The sequence below is a fragment of the Dromiciops gliroides genome, chromosome 4 (genome assembly GCF_019393635.1).
Source record: "Dromiciops gliroides isolate mDroGli1 chromosome 4, mDroGli1.pri, whole genome shotgun sequence".
NCBI classification, from domain to species: Eukaryota; Metazoa; Chordata; class Mammalia; order Microbiotheria; family Microbiotheriidae; genus Dromiciops; species Dromiciops gliroides.
Genome location: NC_057864.1, coordinates 270821225 through 270842756, shown reverse-complemented (window position 1 = coordinate 270842756; position 21532 = coordinate 270821225). Strand labels below are relative to the sequence as shown.

The following is a 21532-nucleotide window of genomic DNA, read 5'->3' as shown; positions in this document are numbered from 1 at the left end:
CTGCAGAGCACTTTCTTCAAAACAACTGTGTGCTGTAGATAGCAATCACACACACACACACATGCGCGCGCACCTGCTTTTACGGATGAGGGAATTGAGGCCTTGAGTGGTTATATAATCTAGCCAAAGGATCACACATTTCCTAAGTGTCACATTCCAGTATTTGATCCTAGGTCTCTTCACCCCAGGTCCTGCCACTAAAAAGAAGTTACTTAAAGAGGTGTCAAACACTAAGAGTGAGGCCTGAATCAAATTAAAATGTAATTGGGAAACATTTAACAAAATAAATAAAAATATTATAAAATACAGGTAATATTACATTTTAAAACTAAGTCAAATATGCAGACCACAGGGATCCTTATGTATGGTTTAATGGTCCCCAAATCCATTTGAGTTTCACACCATTGCCTTATAACATAGATCATATATTTACATTAATTGAAAATTTCTTTGCCTTTTTAACTTGGTGCTATATAGGAACTCTCAGTGAGAAAACTGCCAACCATAGCAGAATGGCATGTGCTCTCCAATTTATACTCCTAGAGAGCTAACCTCTATAAATGGGTTGGAATATGCCATGGGGTAAAATTATATTTTTCCTAACATTAAAAGACTCCTATGTTTTGTTAGTCTGTAAAGAGCTTGTTTTGTCTTCTTGAAACATGTGCATTAGAAAGATGTTGTACCACAATGTAATGTTGGTGGAGTTGTGAACTGATCCAACCATTCTGGAGAGCAATTTAAAACTACATCCAAAGGGCTATCAAACTGTGCATACCCTTTGATCCAGCAATACCACTTCTAGGTCTGTATCCCAAAGAGAATTTTTTTAAAAAAGGAAAAGGACCTATTTGTATGAAAATATAGCAACTTTTTTTAAATAGCTAAGAATTGGGGAAGGCAGCTAGGTGGTGCAGTGGATAAAGCACTGGACCTGGATTCAGGAGGACCTGAGTTCAAATCCGGCCTTGGACACTTGAAACTTATTAGCTGTGTGACCTTGGGCAAGTCACTTAACCCTCATAGCCCACCAAAGGAAAAAAAAAAGAAGAATTGGAAATTAATGGGCATGCCCATCCATTGGGAACTGGCTGAACAAGTTGTTATATTACCATTGTAATGGAATATTATTGTGCTATAAGAAATAATATGCAGGACGATATCAGGAAAACTTAGAGAGACATATATGAACTGATACAACGTGAAGTGAACAGAACCAAAAGAACATTGTACACAGTAACTGCAATATTGTATAATGAACTATGAATGACTTGGCTATTCTCAGCAATATCCAAGATAATCCCAAAAGGACTCATGATGAAAAATGCTATTTGCCTCTGGAGGGAAAAAATGATGTTGTCTGAATACAGACTGAAACATGCTATTTTTTGCTTTCTTTTTAAACTAATATGGGAATGTTTTACATGACTGCACATGCATAAAATATATCAGATTATTTACCCTCTCAGGGAGTGGGGAGGGAAGAAAGAAATATAATTTGCAACTCAAAACTTAAAAAAAATGGAAGTTAAAATTGTTTTTGCATGTAATTGGGGGGATATTTTTAAAAGAATGTACTACTTTGTATGTGTATGCAATATGTATAAACACACACATGTATGACAAATGGTACTGTGTTTATTTGTATCAAACCCTGAAACAACATAGAAACTTTTGAAGTACATAATCATTCAAAACAGCATGGCCTAACTATGCATCCAGGAAAAACTAAGTGTTTGAAGAATGCCTCCTGTCTGGCAACCACATGGCCATTGTGAAAAGAGAGGGATAAGCTGGAGGACCCACAGCCTGACTGCACATTAGCATGGAGTTCTTAAAGAGTCAGTGTCAGCTACAGGATTACAGATTAAGGTTTTCTCATCATGGCTATAGAGTATTAGGTTCCCTTTCTATTTAGGGATATCAGTGTCACCATGCTTATTCAGGAGAGCCACTCATTTTAGCGGTACCTTCGACTGCCAAAGGGTTCCCCATTGAGTGTATGGTCACCTGAAGATGCAATCACTTCTCCCCCACCCCTGCCTTTAATTTTGATCCTGTCCTTTTTTATGCTTCCTTCATTCAGATGTATCAACAGGAGCAAAAAAATTCTTCATTTTACAAAATGCCTTATTCAGTGTGTCTATGTTGATATTGTCCATTTTAGATTGTAAGCTCCTTCAGGGCAGTTTTACTACAGAATTGCTGTATAGTACTTAACAGTGCCATGTGCAAAAGAACGCATGATAAATATTTTGATTCTATTAAAAAAAAGTCTAAACTAGAATATGTAACTGGATGGATATCCTATAGAACTCATCCATCAGTAAGTATATATACCTTGGGGCAAATACTTCAAATGGATAATTTGTTGGACCCCGGATTGAAAAGGACATGAGTGGACTGGGTTGTCTTTGAAAAACTACAGAGTTCTCTGAATAATCCCAAGCTGCTCCTCACTTAAGACATATTCTTTTAATACTCTGAGTGTTGTCTGATGGCTATGAATCACAAACACCAGTCTCTGAAGAACTGAAATTGAAAATTATCCAAAGGGAAATGGGAGTGAGAACAATGACTATTTTTTTTTGTTACATTAATAACCAATTTTATATACGGGATCCAAAGAGGTATTTTTTTTCCTTTTTCCTTCCTTATAAAGGACAGAGCTGACAATGACAAATTCTCTTTGATCTTGAGAGGAATCCCACTAAACTGGAAGAGCTTAGTTCTGATTAAAAGGTAAAGAGAATTCTGGTGAATTCTAGCCCATCATTCTACTCTGTTACATTCTTTTGTATAGATTGCTGGAGGTGGAATGATGATCTCAGAGTACTGACATGGTCAGAGTCCTGTTCAATACCCCCCCCCCATTAGAATAAGCTCACTTCTCACTATAATATTTATTCTCATTAATTGTTAACCAATCAGAGTGGATTTCCACTCATCAGGGACAAACCCGTTCTCCAAATCTATTTAAGCATTCAATATTCTCCCGGGTTTGTCTTTGGCTCAGAGAGAGACCACTGACCTCAATTTATTGATTTGCTAGTCATTATTAATAAATTGATTATCAATTACCAAGAAACTCTATCTCTCAGGTTTTTCCTTTCTCACAAGAGGCACATGGTAGTGGTAAGCAGGCCACAACATAGTATAGTCAATTAATAGGCATTGATCAAGCTAATAATAGTAGGAAAAAGAAAAGAAAATCTTTGAAATGTTTTAGACAATTTAAGGGGAGGAAGGATATAGCACAGTTTCTTCATCTTTAGGCTAGAACTCTCTGGTGGGCCAATGATGCCCTTCAATTGACCAATTTCTTATTTTCCTTCCCCTCTTACATTTCATCTCATCTCATTTTGCTTGAGTAACCATTTTAAGACTGTACTATTATGGGCCTTGTAAAGGGCAAAGTAAGACAAAGTGGCCTCTGTCTATTTTGTCTCATGTGCAGTGGGGAAAAATTTGGAGAGTAAGCCTAAGGCCAGGAAATGGTTAGGGGAGTGGACATCTTGGAGTACCTGAGCGATAGGGGTGAGAAGTCACTACCAGATGAAGGTAGTTTTTCTTTTGAGCCATTTTGTTTGGGGAATAGGTAAGTACCCATACCTGACACACATACTAATTAAGGTCTAGGGAAAGAATTCTCTCAGGGCTCTCTCCCTGTGAGTGATCCCAGCTACTGGAACAGACTGGTGTCAGGCCTGTAGATCCTCAGGTATTCTTCTATTTTTTGTTTTGTTTTGTTTTGTTTTGGTTTGGTTTTTTTGCAGGGCAATGGGGGTTAAGTGACTTGCCCAGGGTCACACAGCTAGTAAGTGTCAAGTGTCTGAGGCTGGATTTGAACTCAGGTACTCCTGAATCCAAGGCCAGTGCTTTATCCACTGCGCCACCTAGCCACCCCTATTCTTCTATTTTTAAGCCATGTTCAACTATGAAACCACACATATTCCTGGGCCAAGCCAAGAAATGAACTGATTCCTATTGGCTGCAAATCAGTTTTAAGAATTTACTTTTCAGAGGAGGGAAGAGAGTAAATGAGAAAGAGATAGGGAGAAGAAGGAAGGCTGGAGACAAAAAGAGAGAGGGAAGGGGGAGGAAGAGGAGAGAGAGAATCTGTTCTTATGTGTGGAAATGTGTTTCGCATGACTTCATATGTATAATGTGTATCACATTTCTTGCCTTCTCAGTGGGGGAAGGAGAAAATGTGGAACTGAAGGTTTTTTTTTTTTTAATTGAAAAAAAGTGAATCCCTTCTTTTTTTCTTATTAGATAACGCTTTTCTCTCTCTCTTCCTTGAGCTCTTCCCTTCCTCCCTCCTTCCCCCACATCTTTCTTTCTCTGGAGTAAGAAAGACAACAGAAAGGTGCCTGCTATTAAAGGGAGGTGTTAAAATGCTATGTTTTGCTTGGTTCTTAGAAGGGATGAGAAATTACACCTCTCTCCCTTCTTTGAAGAGGTGGGTGGTAGGTGGGGATCATGGCATATATGGTTAGATTCAGTTGAGGCGTTGGTCAGTTTTATTGCAAGGTATGGCTTGCTGCAGAGGGGGAGGAGAGGGAGATATGGAAATTAAGGAGATACAAAAGTACAATTTTAGATTTTAAAATGGCTAATTATTGCACAGATAAACAAAGTACTATCATGACAATCTTTTAATTCAGCATCAAATATGCTTTGTGCCTTTAAGAAAGTCTCAGTTCCCCCTTAAAATTTCAGGGTAAAGCTCAAATTTCATAAATTCCATGAAGCTTTTCCCTCCAATCCCAGCTGATTGTGGTCTCTCCTGTCTCTGACCTCCTCAAGTATATCTGTTCTGCTAAAGAACTGTCTGTTCCATTCATTTAAACACTTAATCATGTACAGCCTAGCCTTGTTGTTTAACTGCTAAATGTATTTATCATTTCCACTAAAGCATAAGCTATAAGGATCATGTATTTTCTTCTGGTATTTCCCACAAGAGGTAGTGTGGTAACACAGGTCAGAAAGATCTGGGTTCAAGTCCTAACCTCAGACCCATGCATGCTATGAGACCTTGAGTAAATCAGTGTTCTGCTGATCTATATGAGCAGAGAGAATTTCCTTCTCTAGGGAGTTATTTATATCAATGAAATCACAGGTCCAGGCCCAATCTTTATAAAAAGGAATGCAAGTGATACTTGAAGAACAAGGAGGGAAAGGTCAGTGTCCAACAGGGGCACCAAGGAAGACTTCCTGGAGGTGGCATTTTAGTTGAGCAGATAGGAATTCAGTTATGTATATGGAGTGAGACATTTTTGGCCAATGGGAACTGTGTGAACAAAGGCACTAAGTAGAAAATGTGGTGTGAATGGGGGGACAGAATGCTAGGAATGGTAAAATGTCATCATAATCTGGATGGCCTTGAACCCCAGGCAAAAGAAGTATGGATTTTACTCTATAGGCAATAGGGAATCATTGAAGAGTTTTTTATTTTTTTTATTGGTGAGGCAGTTGGGGTTAAGTGACTTGCCCTCCCACTATACAATGGGGCATTTTCTATCACCAGAAATAGCTTCCCATCATTAATAAGGGAGCTGCCTAAAAACCTTTTATTATTTTTTTATAGCTTGGTGGTTCAATGGGCTAAAAAAACAAAGGAAGACCTAGAGAATGAGACTCTGATTCTAAATCTTGTTCTGCCACTCTTTTTTTGCTAAATGCTCCTGGTTAGGTAGACTGTTTATCTGATCTGGCCCTCACTTTCCTTTGGCTTAGAAAGAAAAGTGTTATGAAACCAAGTGAAATCATATCTGTTAAGTGCTCTGACCTTTTCTGGAGAACAGTCCGAAACAAATACCAATTATTTATAAAACAAGATAATAATTACAGTGTACTAATAAATGATTATTTTAAACAGTAATTTATGTAAAAAACAACAACAACAACAACAAGGTAGTGGAAAAAGTGGTAGAGTATAGGGCCTGGAATCAGGAGGTCATGAGTTAAAATCTGACCTCAGACACTTACTAGCTGTGTGACCCTGGGCAAGTCATTTAATAGCTTTCTGCCTCAGTTTCCACATCTGTAAAATGAGCTAGAGAAGTAAATGGAAAACCCTTCCAATATCTTTGCCAAGAAAACTCCACATGGGGTCACAAAGAGTCAGACACAACTGAATGAGAACAATAATAACAAACATAATAAACAAGGTAATAATTTATCCATAGAAATACTCATCCATGGCCAACGAGGCACCACGGTCCTATGAAAAAAGTAATGGATTTGGAGCCAGACAACCCAAGTTCAAATCTGAACTCTGTCACTTACTAGCTTTGTGACTTTGGGCAAGTTACTTAACCTCTCTGGGCCTCAGTTTCTGCATCTATAAAATGAAGAGGTTGGACTAGATAATAATAATGACAGTTAACATTTATATAAGTGCCTACTCTGTGTTAAAGCACTGTACAATTATTATCTCATTTGAGCTTCACAACAACCCTGGGAGGTAAGTGCTATTATTATCCCCATTTTATAGTTGAGGAAATAGACAAACATAAGTGAAGTGACTTGCCCAAAATCACACAACTAGTAAGTATCTGAGGTTGGATTTGAATTCAGTCTTCCTTCCACCTAGGCCTGGTGCTCTATTAAGGTCCTTTCTAGCTCTAAATCTATGATTCTAAGTCCTTTGACAAAGTAAAAAGGGTTCAAAATATCAGGTAATAATAATGCTAAATGTTACCACTCAGAGGTGGCACAGTGGATGGAAGCACAGTCCTGGAATCAGGAGAACAGAAATTCAAATCCAGCCTCAATACTTACTAGTTGTGTGAACCTGGGCAAATCACTTAACCTCTCTCTCTGTCTGCCTCAATTTCCTCAATTGTAAAATAATTGCTTATTTACTTCCTTCCTCAGGGAATTGTGGTTCAACCACAATGTATTCTAATCCTTTTGGGTAGCATTCACATACTTAGAATACATAAAAACAGACCGATCTGAGAAAAAGTGAATTACAACGGCTCTTGGATTTCTTCTGAATAACTTAAATAACTTCTGCTATTTTAACCTCATTTATCCTCACACAGTAAATGTGGGCAATAAGGTAGGGAGGAGCAAGGATTCATATGTGATTCTTCTGTGAGCAGCTCAGAGATTGTTGTGTGACTTGCCCAAGGTAACACACAAATCCCACATTATAGCAAGGAGTATAACCATTGTCTGTTGATTTTCAATCCACTGATCATTCCAGTATAATTGTAAATGTTCTGGAATCCAGATGTCACAAACATGAGCCTAATTATATTCCCTTGGCAGCTGTATTTATCCTGCTTTGAGCGCTTGGTTCAATGAATGGTAGGAGAGTTTATATTTTTTGTTTGTTTACTTCTCTTGCTTTCTGAAATGATCAAAGCAGACCTACATGATTTGACCAGATTGTCATGGACCCAACTAAATACAGAACTGTAATGATATTCTGTGAACTGGAGCAGAAGGCATATTTGAGAACTGCTACTAATCTAGAGCTTCATTATGAGATCTCAAAAATTTTACAGAATTATGGATTTAGAGCTGAAAGTAATCTTAGAAGACAATCTTTTCAATTTACAGATGAGATTAAATGATTTGTCCAGACCCACAGGGCTACTGAGATTGTCTCCCCTATCCAGATTCATTGCATGATATTTCTTTCTTTTCTTTTTGTTTTCTTTTGTGGGGCAATGAGGGTTAAGTGACCTGCCCAGAGTCATACAGCTGGTAAGTGTCAAGTGTCTGAGGACCAATTTGAACTCAGGTCCTTCTGAATCCAGGGCTGTTGCTTTATCCTCTGTGCCACCTAACTGCCCCACATATCTCATGCACATGCCTTGTTCAAGACAAGGGGCCTTCTATTTACTGGTACAACATCTTATTTCTCCTGACCGAGAGAAGCATTTCAAAACCAATCACCTGCACAGGGTCAAGCTACCTTTGCCCAATGGGCTGGCCAAATTTCATGAGGTTACTGGAAAGAATTTCTAAGAATGCAAAATTTCTGGAATTGGACTTTTGACGGTAAGGCTTCTGAAGACTGATGATATAATTGAAGAGGGTGGGACATTAGGGAAAGGGCTGAGATAAGGGTTGACACCCTCCTCAGAAAAGTCTGAAGTCTATCAAGGGCTATCTGGCAAATATTCGCACAAGTGCTTTCTGGAAATTGATATATAACTTTTCAGGTGACTGATGCCATTTCCCAAGTCACCATACTCTCTTCCTCTCCCTAATCCTAAACCGTTGCACAGCTTCATTGGCCAAAGAGAGCTCTATAAATTGTGGCTACTGGCCTAATCTAGTAAATCTTGGTCAGAGTAGAGAATTATGGAAGCACAACTATATAGATAACCACAGGATTCCAGAGCTTGAAGAAATTTAAGAGATCATCTCTTAGAATTTTTACTTTGTTTTAAAAACATTTGGTAACCGCATTTAAATCTTGCTGGTTCCCTTTGTAATACTATGTATTTTATGCATTTAAAAACACTATACTGAGATAAGATCCAGAGACTTCACCAGATTGCCCAACAGGTCCATAATACAAAAGATTAAGAACTCTTTTAGTCTAGTCCTCTCATTAGACAGATGAAGAACTGGAGGTTTAGAAAGTAACTTGCCCAAGGGGTTCCACAATTAGTCTGTGGTAAAAAGAGTTAGGATTTGAACTCAGGTCCTTTAAATACATATCTCTTTCCAATGTAGCACACGGACTCCAAGAAGTTCATCTTCCTTCCAGGTTGAGTAGATGCCAGTACCCTACTTTTGCCCAAAGAAGAAATTTGCTTTTACATTCTACTGGACCTGATAAAGGAAGGTAAATATATAGTAGAAAATGAATTTCAGAATCCAACATTTTTAGAAATTTGCTTTTTCAACAGTCCATATAATGACAAACTGAAATACATTCTACTAGTCTAGAGTCCTCAACCAGTGATTTCATCTAAATGGTGAACTTTGGGGTGTGCTTATTGCCTTAAGCAATGCAAATCTACTATCCTTTGGTGGCTACAAATCTTTAGAGAGTAGCTTGGATCCCAAAGAAACAAATAAAAATAATTTGCTCCTTGTCACACAGCTCATCAGCCTCCTTCTCCCTCTCCCTCCCTCCCTCTCTCTCTCTCTCTGTCTGTCTTTCTCTCTGTGTCTCTCTGTCTGTCTGTCTCTGTCTCTGTCTCTGTCTCTCTGTCTCTGTCTCTCTCTGTCTCTCTCTCTCTCTCTCTTTCTCTCTCTCTCGCGCGCGCCCACATTTCCACAAGGTTGTGTTGTCTTATTTTAAACTGTTTACCAACTTTCCATGCAGCGCAACCTGTGGGTAGATAATGCAAACTAAGTGAAATCAATCTCCCTTACGGACCTGCTGCCAACTGTAACAGTGCCTACATAGGGACTGGCTGAAATGCCATCTTAAATCCCAAAGCCCAACAACCTCCTACTTCAAAAGGAAATTCCAACTCACAACAGAAATAGGTGGTCTTCCTGTGCCTCAGTGGACTAAACCAAAGTACACTAACTTAATGGTATAATTGAAAAATCAAACTCTTGTTTATCACAAATGTTACAGAGTTTGATTTTTGAAATGGGTGGAAGCTAAGGATGAGTGTGTCTCCTGTTACAGTGACGAACATCACCTCAAGGCTCAGATGACATTCGATGGTAATCTGTGCAAGCGTCACCTGAGTTCCTAGGATTGTTTTTCCAATCTAGCTGAAAATGCCTGAACCAGCAATTCCCGAATCAGCTTGTCCCTTGAACCCACGGTAGAAATGCACAAACCATCTGCTCTTTCTCAGCTGTTACATTACCTACTCACCTTCCGACAGGCCTGGGCAGACTGTCACAGTGATTTAGAGCCAAACGCTCAATCCTTAAAGTGTTTACCTTTTTTAGAACCTACCCAGGGAAAGTGTTTAGAACTAAACACTGCCCTAAGGCATAATATATTTACATCTATTGGCATTGTAACACTACCCCTAAAGATAAGTACTTTGGGCAATTGTCAAGTTACAATACTCTCATCACTTGGCTAAAACTGAGAATTTTTTTTCCAAGTGTAAAACTTCTTTTAGTGTCCCACAGGAAATATATAGTTGAACCAAGTAAGGAACCTGGCTTCCTAATTGTTGTTATTAACAGTAATAATTATGGAATGGGGGCAGTCTTTTTAATGAGGAAGGAATCACCATGGTAGCATAGGATGGTACCATGGGAAAAACACAGGATTTAGACTCGGACAATCTGGGATCAAACCCTGCTGCCTGTGTGACATTGAGCAAGTCTTGTAACTTATCTGTGCCTTCAGATCTTCATCTGTAAAATGTGACAACTGAACTAGATAACTTCCTGGGGTCCCTTCTAGCTCTAAAGCTAAGCACCTAATTTTTTTTTAATTTCTAAATTATTGGTTAAAATCCTTCTGAAATGTATTAGTCCACTTTGCTGGTTTGCTGGAAATGTAACTGAACAGTACAAGATTCCTTTATAGTAACTGAGATACAGAAAAAAAAAATCTTTCTTTTGTAAATCAGAATTCTGCCATGCCTCATCATCATTCTTAAAAATATCAAAGGTCATTGCCTGGGACTGAAGACCCAACTCTGACATTCTAAGCATCAGTGTAAATGTGGATGGTGTACAGAACTGAACTGTGTCTGTGGTGAGTCCAAGACACAGTCCAGGAGCTACTTTGAAAAACCCAAGTTAAACAATACCTCTAATATAAGCTCGCATTGCTATGACTTGTCTCTCTCTCTCTCTTTTTTTTTTCACTAAAGTACAGCAAAAATATTCAGTCAAGGGAAGGTCCCATTTTATTGATGCATTGCCAATGATGTCTATTTATCCAAACGAAGACCCCTGAGAATCTGTGATAAATACATGAAGAACTGATCAGCTTTTCTTTCTATATAGCTTTTTAATCTAGTGGATAAAATGAGCCAGAAAACAAAAGACCTAGGTCTGCTTATTCTTTTGTACTTAATCGAATGACATCAAATGCATATTAGATGTTTTGCATGATTGTATATGTATAATGGGTATCATATTTCTTGCCTTCTCAATGAGTGGGAGAGAAGTGTGGAGAGAGGGAGAGATTGTGAAACTGAAAATAAAAATAACATAAACAAATGTTTATTAAGTGTCTACTTTGGACAGCTAGATAGAACAGTGGATAGAGCACGAGGCCTGGAACCAGGAAGACCTGAGCTCAAATTAGGCCTCAGATATTTACTAGCTATGTGACCCTGGGCAAGTCACTTAACCCTGTTTGCCTCAGTTTTCTCATCTGTAAAATGAGTATGGAGAACAAAATGACAAACCTTAAAAAACCCAAAGCAAAACAAAAAACAACAATCCTAAATGAGGTCAAGAAGATTTGGACATGACTTAATTGACTGAACAGCAAGTGTCTATTCATTGGACTGACATAGATAGGATCACATATTTAGAGCTGGAAAGGACCTTAGAAGCCACTAAATCCAAGCCCCTCATTTTTAGGCAGCTAGGTGGTTCGGTAGAATCAGTGGAACCTGCAGTTTAAAACACAACTTCAAATTAAGCCTCAGATGCTTACTGTGTACCCCTGGGCAGGTCACTTAACAGTTGTTTGCCTCAGTTTTCTTTATTATAAAATTGGGATAATAATAGCACCTATCTCCCAGAGTTGTTGTGAGGCACAAATGAAATAATATTTATAAAGTGCTTAGTACAGTGCCTGGTACATAGAAGGTGCCTAATAAATGCCTATTTCCTTCCTTATGGTTGAAGAAACTGAGGCACAAAGAGGTCAAGTGACTAACCCAGGATCACATAGACTGTATATATCAGACGCAGGGCTTGAACCCAGATCTTTCTAGCTGAGGCCAACTCTCTATCCACTCTGTAACTCTACATCTCTCCATTTGGTCCTGGAGACAAAGATGGAAACAGTGGCCCTGCCTGATATTCCCATGACTAAATATGATATGATACAAAGTATGATATAGGCAAAGAAAAGACTCAGAGAGATCTAAGAAAATCTAAAAAGGAAAGCTAATTTTCAGCTCAAGGGAATGAGGAAAGATTTCAAGAAGATAGATGTATCTTGAGAGAGCAGAAGGCTTTCAATGAGCAAAGATGAAGAGAGTGTGTGCCCAAGATGGGAATGTAGGAAGGCAGAAGAAGGCAGGATGAGAGCTAATAGTCTCCTTTTGGCTGGAATGAAGAGTATGTGAAAAGCAAAGTGGAAAGAGGCTAAATTGAAGCTATGTTAGAGGTACCAAACTAAGGAGTTCTTAGTTTATCCTGTGTCGTTTATAATTTATAATTTATATCCTATATCATTTATAAGGAGCCACTGATTTTTTTTTTTTTGAAAGGGGAATAATGTGGTCAGATCTGTGCATTAGGAGGATTAACTTGGGAGCTGTGTGACTGACAGGTGAAGATCTGATGATAATACAGTGTCAAATGGAGAGCCCACTGCCATTGTCCTGGCAGGAATGGGGAGGGGCTAAATGAGGGGAATGGTAGTATGAGAGGAGGAGAAGGATGTGTGTGAGATACAGTGATGGGACATGGCAATCAATTGGCTGTGTCGGGGATGGTGATGGAGAAAGAAAATGTCAAAAAATGATTCAGATTTCAAGCCTAAATTACAATGAAGATGGGAGTGCTATCAACAAAAACGAGAAAACTTGGTGGGAAGGGGAAAAGATGATAAATCCGGTTTCTGATGTGTCGAGTTCGAGGTTCTGGTGGACCATCCGGGCAGAAATGCTAAAAGATGGTTTGACAAAATCAGAGAAGAGATCCATCTGCCTTCTCTAGCCCCTCTTAATTCCAATGCCTTCCCTCTCTTAATTATTTCCTATTTATCCTATATATAGCTTGCTTTGTCTATATTTATGCACTTGTCTCCTCCATTAGATTATAAGCTTCTAGAAGGGAGTGACTGTCTTTTGCCTCTTTTTGTATCCCCAGCACTTAGCCTGGGGTATATAAGACATTTAATAAATGTTTACTGATTGACCACATAGAGGTGATAGCTGAAGCCAGGCAAGTGGATGGGGTCAATTAGGGAGAGTAAGTAAAAGGACAGGAGATAGGAGGGCTTAGGAAAGAGAAACATACCCTTGGTGGATGGGCACTAATGTGGAGATGAAATATAGAGGAGAACTCAGACAGAAGAAGAAGCTGAGGATGTCATTAAAGTCAGGGGAGGATAAATTTTCAAGGACAGCAAATAATGTCGATCCATCACAGAGAATGAAGATTAAGAAAAGATCACTGTATTGTGTCATTTCAGATGCCCTTTGGTGACCTAGAATAAAACAGTTTCAGTAGAATGGTCCAAGGAGAAAACTGAGTGAGTAGATGGACCATGAAGAAGTGGAAACAGAGTATAAGACTGCTCTTAGAACAAACAACAATTAACCTTCCTCACCCTCAGTGTTTCCATCTATAAAATGGGCATAACAACATGAGTCAAATTACTTTGAGACTCTTTAAACTAAAATTAATGGAAAAATACAATACTGAGAAAGGACATTAAAGCAAAAAAAAATTGTTTTAAACCAGAAAAGGGTTACTTCAAAGATTTTAAGCTAGTGAAATGAATTATCGAATTCCAAGTTTAAAGTCCAAAGGCCACTCTACAATTTTTCAAAAGGGCCTTGGGTGCCTTTGGAAAACAAAGGATTCAGTTCCAACAAGAAAGGCCTCGTAGGCAAGTTCCAGTGATCATGTGGGCTAGGAAGAGACAAGCACTTAATGTTACCAGAAAATTCAAGGTCAGCACTTGCAGTTTAATTTCCATTGCCTCAATTCTTCCCCCCCTGACAAAGGGGTCCGTAGTACCCACTAAAACACTGCATTCATTTACTGAGTGGGTTATTTCAGACTCACTCTCCACTCATCCCTCCAGAGGGTTCAATTATTTAGGCTGTTCCCAAATAGCAAGAACAAACGGAGTAATTTATATGGCATTTGTTTCCATCTGACATGTTAGGGGATGGAAAGCAGGAGAGAGAATAAAATCAAGTAAGAGGTGATTTCATATGAAACTACATAGGTGAAAGGGTACATTTAAAGGGGATTTAAAAAAATCCCCCCAACCCTTCTTGTTTGTAGAGATTTTAAAAGCCCGTCCATACTTGAAAAGCTTCGCCAAGCCAATTACTTGCTTGGCCTGTAATTTTTTTCCCCTTCTTTTCCAAAGTGAGAGGGAACTTCTACAAGGAAAAGGAATGACTGCCAAACCTCGCTATTAAATCAGAGCATTCTGAAATGAACTTTGGTTTTAAGATTTCTCAGGCATTAGTTTAACACTGGCAAAATAAAACCCCTAATCTTAGTAGCCATGACTGGAGCTTGGCATCCACTCACCGTTCCTCTTCCCATATACATCCTTGGCTGATAAAGGACAGCTCAATCATGCATGTTTTAGCAGGGCCAGAAGGGGAAATTTAGTCCTTATCCTCAAGGGGCTTACCATCAGTCTGCTAATCTTCCCTCCACATCTTCTTTTCCCCCTTTGTTTTTGCATCACATTCATTTACAAATACATTTGTCCCCCACATCAGCAAGCCTTCCTTTGTACTGAAGTATTATTTTAAGTTCACCAAATGGACACATGAAATTTAACAACATATGCAAGACTTCACACTCATTGTTTGTTGTTGTTGAGTCAGATTCTTCATGAATCCGTTTGGAATTTTCTTGGCAAAGATATTGGAGTCATTTCCCTCTCCAGCCCATTTTATAGATAAGGAACTGAAGGAAACAAGGCTAAATGACTTGCCCAGGCTCATGCAGCTAGTGTCTTCGGCTAGATTTGAACACAGAAAGATGAGTCTTTCTGATGCCAAGCCCTGTGCTCTATCTACTTACTGCTCCACTTAGCTGCCTAGTCCCAGCTCCACTCCAACCTCCCTACAAAAAGGAAGTACATTTTCTCATATTTTCTCCAGAGCCAAAATTGATCATCATAATCACATAGCATTTAATTTTTACTGTCAGCTTGTTTTAAAATCACCTGTCAATTTACATTGTTGTAGTCTCACTCACACACACACATATATATATACATATACACATACATACTATATGTGTGTGTGTATTATACACACACACACACACAGACAGATATAGATATAAATACAGTGTTTCTCTTTGGACTTATTCACTTTTCTTTCTCCAAAGGACCAGAGAAATTATATATAAATCGTCTCTTCCACTCCCTACCCCCTTACCCTGCATTGCACCATGAAATAGTCTATGATGCTCTTATCAGAAAAGAATTATGTCAGTAGTACATAGTCATCAAAAAGTTGTTCATTAGCATATAGGAGAGTTGGAAAGCACCTAAGTGATTATCTAGTCCAACTTTTAAAAAAAATAGATGGGGAACCTAAGGCTTAAACAACACTGGTGACTTGCCAAGGTATCACAGAGAAGTCTTCTATAGAAGAGTCAGAGCTAAGAGCTCGTTCTCCAGTGTTAATTTCATTAAACCATAGCCTTCATTCAAAGTAAGAGGGAGAGGTAGATAAGATTCTTTACAACAGTGGTTATCCAAATTATTTCACCCATGATGTAATATTTTTCACCCTAAGAAATTGTAGCACACCAAATGCTTACATTTGTAGCAAGTAATGGTCCTGGGGTACTTGGCCTCCAGACTCATTCATTTTTTGGGCCTTGGGATTTATTTGCCTCTCCTTTTCCTCTTCTATTCCCTCAAACATGTTTTTTTGTTTTTGTTTTTGTTTTTTTTTACTTCTCCAAGACTCACTGAGAGGGCAGCTCTGTATCTCTATGGACAGAGCTGTTCTTGTGACCTTCCCAAAACCAATTCAGGAAGAGAAGGAAGCTGGAGATAAGAGTTGGAGACACGGAAGTCACAGAGTGTGGGGAAGAGCATCATGGTACACCTTGCAAAAATTCCCAGCACGCAAGTGTAAATGTGGCTTACTCTTTAAGAACCCCAATTCTAGAATCAAGTAAGGACAGTCGATTATGTCAGTGGCACATTGAAAAGATTCTTGGACTCATGTCAAAAAAAAAACATGAGAAAATTGACTTTTGATAAACTTTTTATTAAGCTCAGGAGGTATGTCTCTGCAGGGCAGACATTTTCTTTCAAGTCCGTTTTAGAGGATGGCTGATTTAGTTTCCTATTAATTCAAATGGAGTTTAGTGTCCATTCTCCAAAAAATATGTCAGGTCAATCTTTTTGCTGCCCCTTCCCAGGCTCTTTCCTTGTTGTATCATTTCTACATACATGGAGAGTAGGACACAGAAAGTATATTTTCCTAAGGTTTCAACTTTCTAAACTAGAGAAAACTGACTTCTAACGCAACCCAAATGGCCTGGATCCAAATTAGAGCAGACTAGGAAGGGTTCCCTTTCAGTGCACAGAGGCACCATGAGGTTGGCCTGCATCAGGGTCATCCCCAGTTCCTGGAGCCCCCAGAGACAGTTCTGGGACCAAATTAGAGGTCCAGGAGCCATATAAGAAGTTTCAGTTTAGTACAGACTCTTCAGTCTTTCTATGAGCTCATTTAGCCCTTGGATGAAATGAATCTAAGGTCATCCCTTGAACTACCCTAGTTACCCTCAGATTAGAGGAGAGAGCTCCAGAAGGACAGACCTCCCTGAATTCCACACTATGTTATCATGCAAGTAGTATTCTCTGTCACTCTGCTGAAAGCTGATTAATACTCAGAGCCAGTCACTTGGGGCTACCAGAGATGCTCTAGGAGATGTAATACCTTTTAAAGCTATCCAGTTGCCTCCACTGATTCCATGCAGGGAGCGTATTTCGATACCTTGGTGGATCTGTGACCTCGTCAATGTGGGTACAGATTCTAACCCATTCATTCCTTCTCATTTCATGTGGCTCTTGCCACTATTCCCCCATAAATCCTTGAAGGTGGGGGTGGAAGACCCAAGAGGCTGGGAGATTTCCTCTAGGTCTATATGGTCTCATTATCTCCATCATAGTAGCCAGTACCAGTCTCAGATCAATTTACCCAGTTCATTCAGCAGATAAAGTAACAATGGCTTCTGGGCTAGGAAAAATAAAGATTTTGATAATGTTTTGCCAAGATTGATAATTTAGTCTTCTAATGCTGAAGGGTTATAAAGTCTTGGGAGATCATCCTTCTTGTTTTTGCTGGGCATATGGCTAGTGGGGGTATAGGGTATGATGAATATAAATCATGAAACTAGAAATCTGTTCATAAGAACTTTAGTGGCAAATGCTCATTCTTCTAAGAATATATTTTCCAAGGGCGCAGTGAAATGAGTGCCAGATTTGGAGGTGGAGGGTTTGAAAACCAGCTTGGCTATTTGTGTGACCCTGGGCAAGATACTTAGCCACCTGCCTGCCTCAGTTCCCTTATATGTAAAATGGTGATAATAATAGCACCTATCTCCCAAGACTTGTGTGGATCAAATGAGATAATATTTGTAAAGCATTTAACACAGTGCCTAACACATAACAAGCATTTAATAAATGCTTGTTCCCTTCCCTTCTTTCTCTAAGCACCCAACAAAAAAAGATCTTGGATTTTGGAATCCAGACCAAATTATTTCCTATGCTTCTGAAAAAAAATAAAATAAGATCTCTAGTGATCACCAAGTCCAAGACCGTTTTTTGCAACATACTGAAATAGAAACTGCTCTTCGGTCTCAGGAACAAATCTAATAGTTGCAGTATTTTGTAACTAGGTGGAATGGGGGTGGAATAATATCCTAGCCATCAGTTCAGGCTCTGTGGCTGCTAGATACCTACATTCACCTCAAGCTCTGTTTGCTCTGAGATCTTGACATGTTTCTAGCCAGATATGATGTCAGTGCCTCCCTTGCATCATTCGACGGCCATACCTGCTGCTGAGAAAAAGAAAGTTCTTGGCATCAAAGTCTTTGGCACTGTCAAATGATTCCGCACCAGAAAGGGATAGCATTTTTATCTATAGAAATGATTAAAGAGGTATTACCATCATGCTTTTTGCCATTGCACCCTAAGGATTTTGAGACTTTTCCATCTGATTTGTAGCCAAAAAATCCCCTAAATGTTGTCTCCCTCATGAGCTCCTTTTGAACTGGGCTCTTATTTTTCTATTTATACCCACAGGGTTTAACACAGTGCTTTGCACATAGTAAGTGGTTAATTGGGCAGGTAGTTAGTACCATGGATAGAGCACTGGGCTTGGAATCAGGAAGACTCATTTCCATGAGTTCAAATCCAGTCTGAGACTAGCTGTGTGACCCTGGGCAAGTCACTCCACCCTGTTTGCCTTAGTTACCACATCTGTAAAATGAGCTGGAGAAGGAAATGACAAACCACTCCAGTATCTCTGCCAAGAAAACCCCAAATGGGGTCACAGAGTCAGACACGACTGAACAACAACAACAAAGTGATTAATTAAATGTTTCATCCATTCATTAATTCAGTCATACCCTCTACAAGGCTCCCTCTATGCAGGGGGAGACTAAGGCCCATAGTAATTTAAGATTTTCATAAGATCAGAAGCTACAGCTGGAAGGAAACAGATGCTCACCATTCCAAACCCTTCATTTTACACATGAGGAGACTGAGATTATATCTATTTCATAGGTGAATAAATAGAAGTTAAACTAATTTCTACAAGTCTCTTCCTGATCCCCAACTTCTAATACCCTCCTATATCCCTGATATTTAACTACCTTGTATTTATCAGCGCAGCTAGGTGTCACAGTAGATAGAGAGACAGGTATGACATCTGTTTGCCTCAGTTTCCTTATCTACAGAATGTAAATAATAACATCAGTACCTACCTCCCAGGGTTGTTTTGAGAATCAAAATGGGGTAATAATTGTAAAGTGATTAGCACAGCATCTGGCGTATATCAAGCACCATATAAATTTAGGTAGTCGTTATAAATATACTTATATATGTACCTGACCTTAGAGATCACCTCTCACGTTGTATGAACGGAGAGAAGGTTAGAGATCACCTCTCCCAAACCCCCTCATTTTATAGATGAGGAACCTGAAGCTGAGAGAAGGGGAGGAACTTGTCGAAGGTCACACAGGCAGAAAAAAGATCGAACCACAACTTGAACCCACCTCTTTTCACATAGCTTCCAATGTTCCTTCCCTAAACTGTACCAGTAGCATTGGAAAGCTTAAACTTCAAAATGTCAATTAAAAATTTAACACACTCACACTTCATCTTGTTTCCAGACTACTCTGAAAGGGAATAAGCAGGTCTTTTCACAGACTCCTGAGAAAAAAGGTGTCAAGTTGCTCAGGTATAAAGATACATTGAAGTACTCTTCATGGTGGGTATACGTGGACACACACACATACACACACACACACACACACACACACACACACACACACACAGATCCTACTTTGCTGGTATGCTGTGTACAGATTCTGTATGAGATGACCCCCTAAAAGAAGTCTAATCCCAGTGATAAAGTAGGGTACCCTCCTCCTGACACAGAGGTGCAGAATGAGAAATAGATTTTCAGACATGGCCAATGTGGGAATTTGTTTTGCTTGACTATACATATTTGTTACAAGGGTTCCCAAATACTGGGGATTTGATATAGAAAAATAGAATCCTTTACGAGGGAGAAATGCCACCTACCAAATAAAGAACTGCTACAGCCTTGGTTGGAATATGCCACCAACATAATCCAGGAATGGCACAGGGCTGAGAAAAGGAAGGCTAGGGATAGGCACTGGACCTGTAATTTCACTGGTTTAGGGAACTCCTCTTAGAGTTAGTCTTAGATGTGAGATTAAGCAACTTGTTCAGGGTTGCACGATGGATAGAACACTGAGCATAGGCAGAAGACCTGAGTTCAGCTCAGGCACTTAATAATAGCTATGTGGTGGAGCAGGTAGGTGGTTCAGTGGATAAAGCACAGGCCCTGGATTCAGGAGGACCTGAGTTCAAAACCAGCCTCATTCACTTGACACTTTTACTAGCTGTGTGACTCTGGGCAAGTCACTTAGCCCTCATTGCCCTGCCCAAAATAATAATAATAATAATAATTAATAACAATAATAACTGTGGCAGCTAGGTGGTGCAGTGGATAGCGCTCCAGCCCTGGATTCAGGAGGACCTGAGTTCAAATTTGGCCTTAGACACTTAACATTTACTAGCTGTGTGACCCTGGGCAAGTCACTTAACCCCACTTGCCTCAAAAAAAATTAATAATAAAACTACATGGCCCTGGGAAAGTCTCTTAATCTCTGTCTTTCTCATTTTTAAAAAATTTATTCTGTATATGACCTTAGAGATCATATAATACAATCATTTTACAGACAAAGAAACTGAGGCCCAGAGAAGAGAAGCAAATTACCCAAGGTCAGATCTCTGTCCACTATGCTACAACCTAGCTTCTTAAACTGTGGGTTGCGACCCCATATGCGGTTGTATAACTAAATGTGGGGGTTGTTAAAAATTTGGCAACAGTAAAAGGTTATGTATAACTATTTTATATGCCTATATACCTGGGGTCATGTAAAAAATTCTTGGGTACAAAGGGGTCACAAGTGGAAAAAGTTTAAGAAGCCCTGTACTACAAGGCAGGAAAACGTGGGTGAAAATGTTGCATACTCACATAGCAATAGGGTGATAGGGCATGCTGTTCCCTTGAGAAAAGTTCTAGCCTGTGCAGTTCTTCTCTAAGGCAGAGGGTTAGGATAAAATGTCACTCTTATAAGATGGCATATGCTAGGCAGCCAGAAGGCAGGACAAATGCTACCCTCCTCTGTTCCTAGCCTTCAAATTGGCTTGTTTCCAGGATGGTTCCAACCATTCAGGTTTTAGGAGGAAGAGCTGAAGAGGGCTAGGATGGTTCTTTAAAGACACCATCTGGTCTTGGACTTCTGGGAGACCTAACTGATCCTAATGCCAAGTCCATGGATGTGATCCTGCCTTCTCACCCAGGGGTAACTTTTATTCTGAGGACCCAATCTCCTAATTGGTGTCCATCTGCCCAGACCAATCTTTCAGGAGGGGTCCCCGCCATACTTCATTTCACTTCCAACTCAACTCTTTTGCCTTTTTCTCCTCTAACTTAACAACTACAATATTCCCTTTTACCTTTCCATCTCCCCTTTATCTGTGGTCTTCTCTCATTAGAATTAGCTCTTTGAGGATAATAGAAGACCTTCTTGTTTACTGGTATTTATAGCCCTAAAAGTTAGCACAGTGTCTGACATGTAGCAAGAGCTTAAAAAGTGTTTCATCTACAGCTATCTGTCTGTCTATTTATCTATCTATTTATGATTTTAAGGTCTGTCCCTAACCCTAACATAGAATAGAATCAGGGGCAGCTAGGTGGTACAGTGGATAGAGCACTGGCCCTGGAGTCAGGAGGACCTGAGTTCAAATCAGCCTCAGAAACTTAACACTTACTAGCTGTGTGACCTTGGGCAAGTCACTTAACCCTCATTGCCCAACCCCCCAAAAAAAAAGAATAGAATCAGATCTTTGTCCCAGAATTAATTTAATCTCTTGGGAATCATTTTTTTTTTTTACCAAGGG

The 21532-nt window shown here is 39.4% G+C and overlaps 1 protein-coding gene across 2 annotated transcripts in view; it reads right to left on the bottom strand.

Moving 5' to 3' along the window:
- The window catches only part of PAQR8 (progestin and adipoQ receptor family member 8), a 48852-nt gene that overhangs the window by 10211 nt on the left and 17109 nt on the right, over positions 1-21532 (bottom strand). The gene's annotated exons all lie outside the window — the stretch shown is intronic.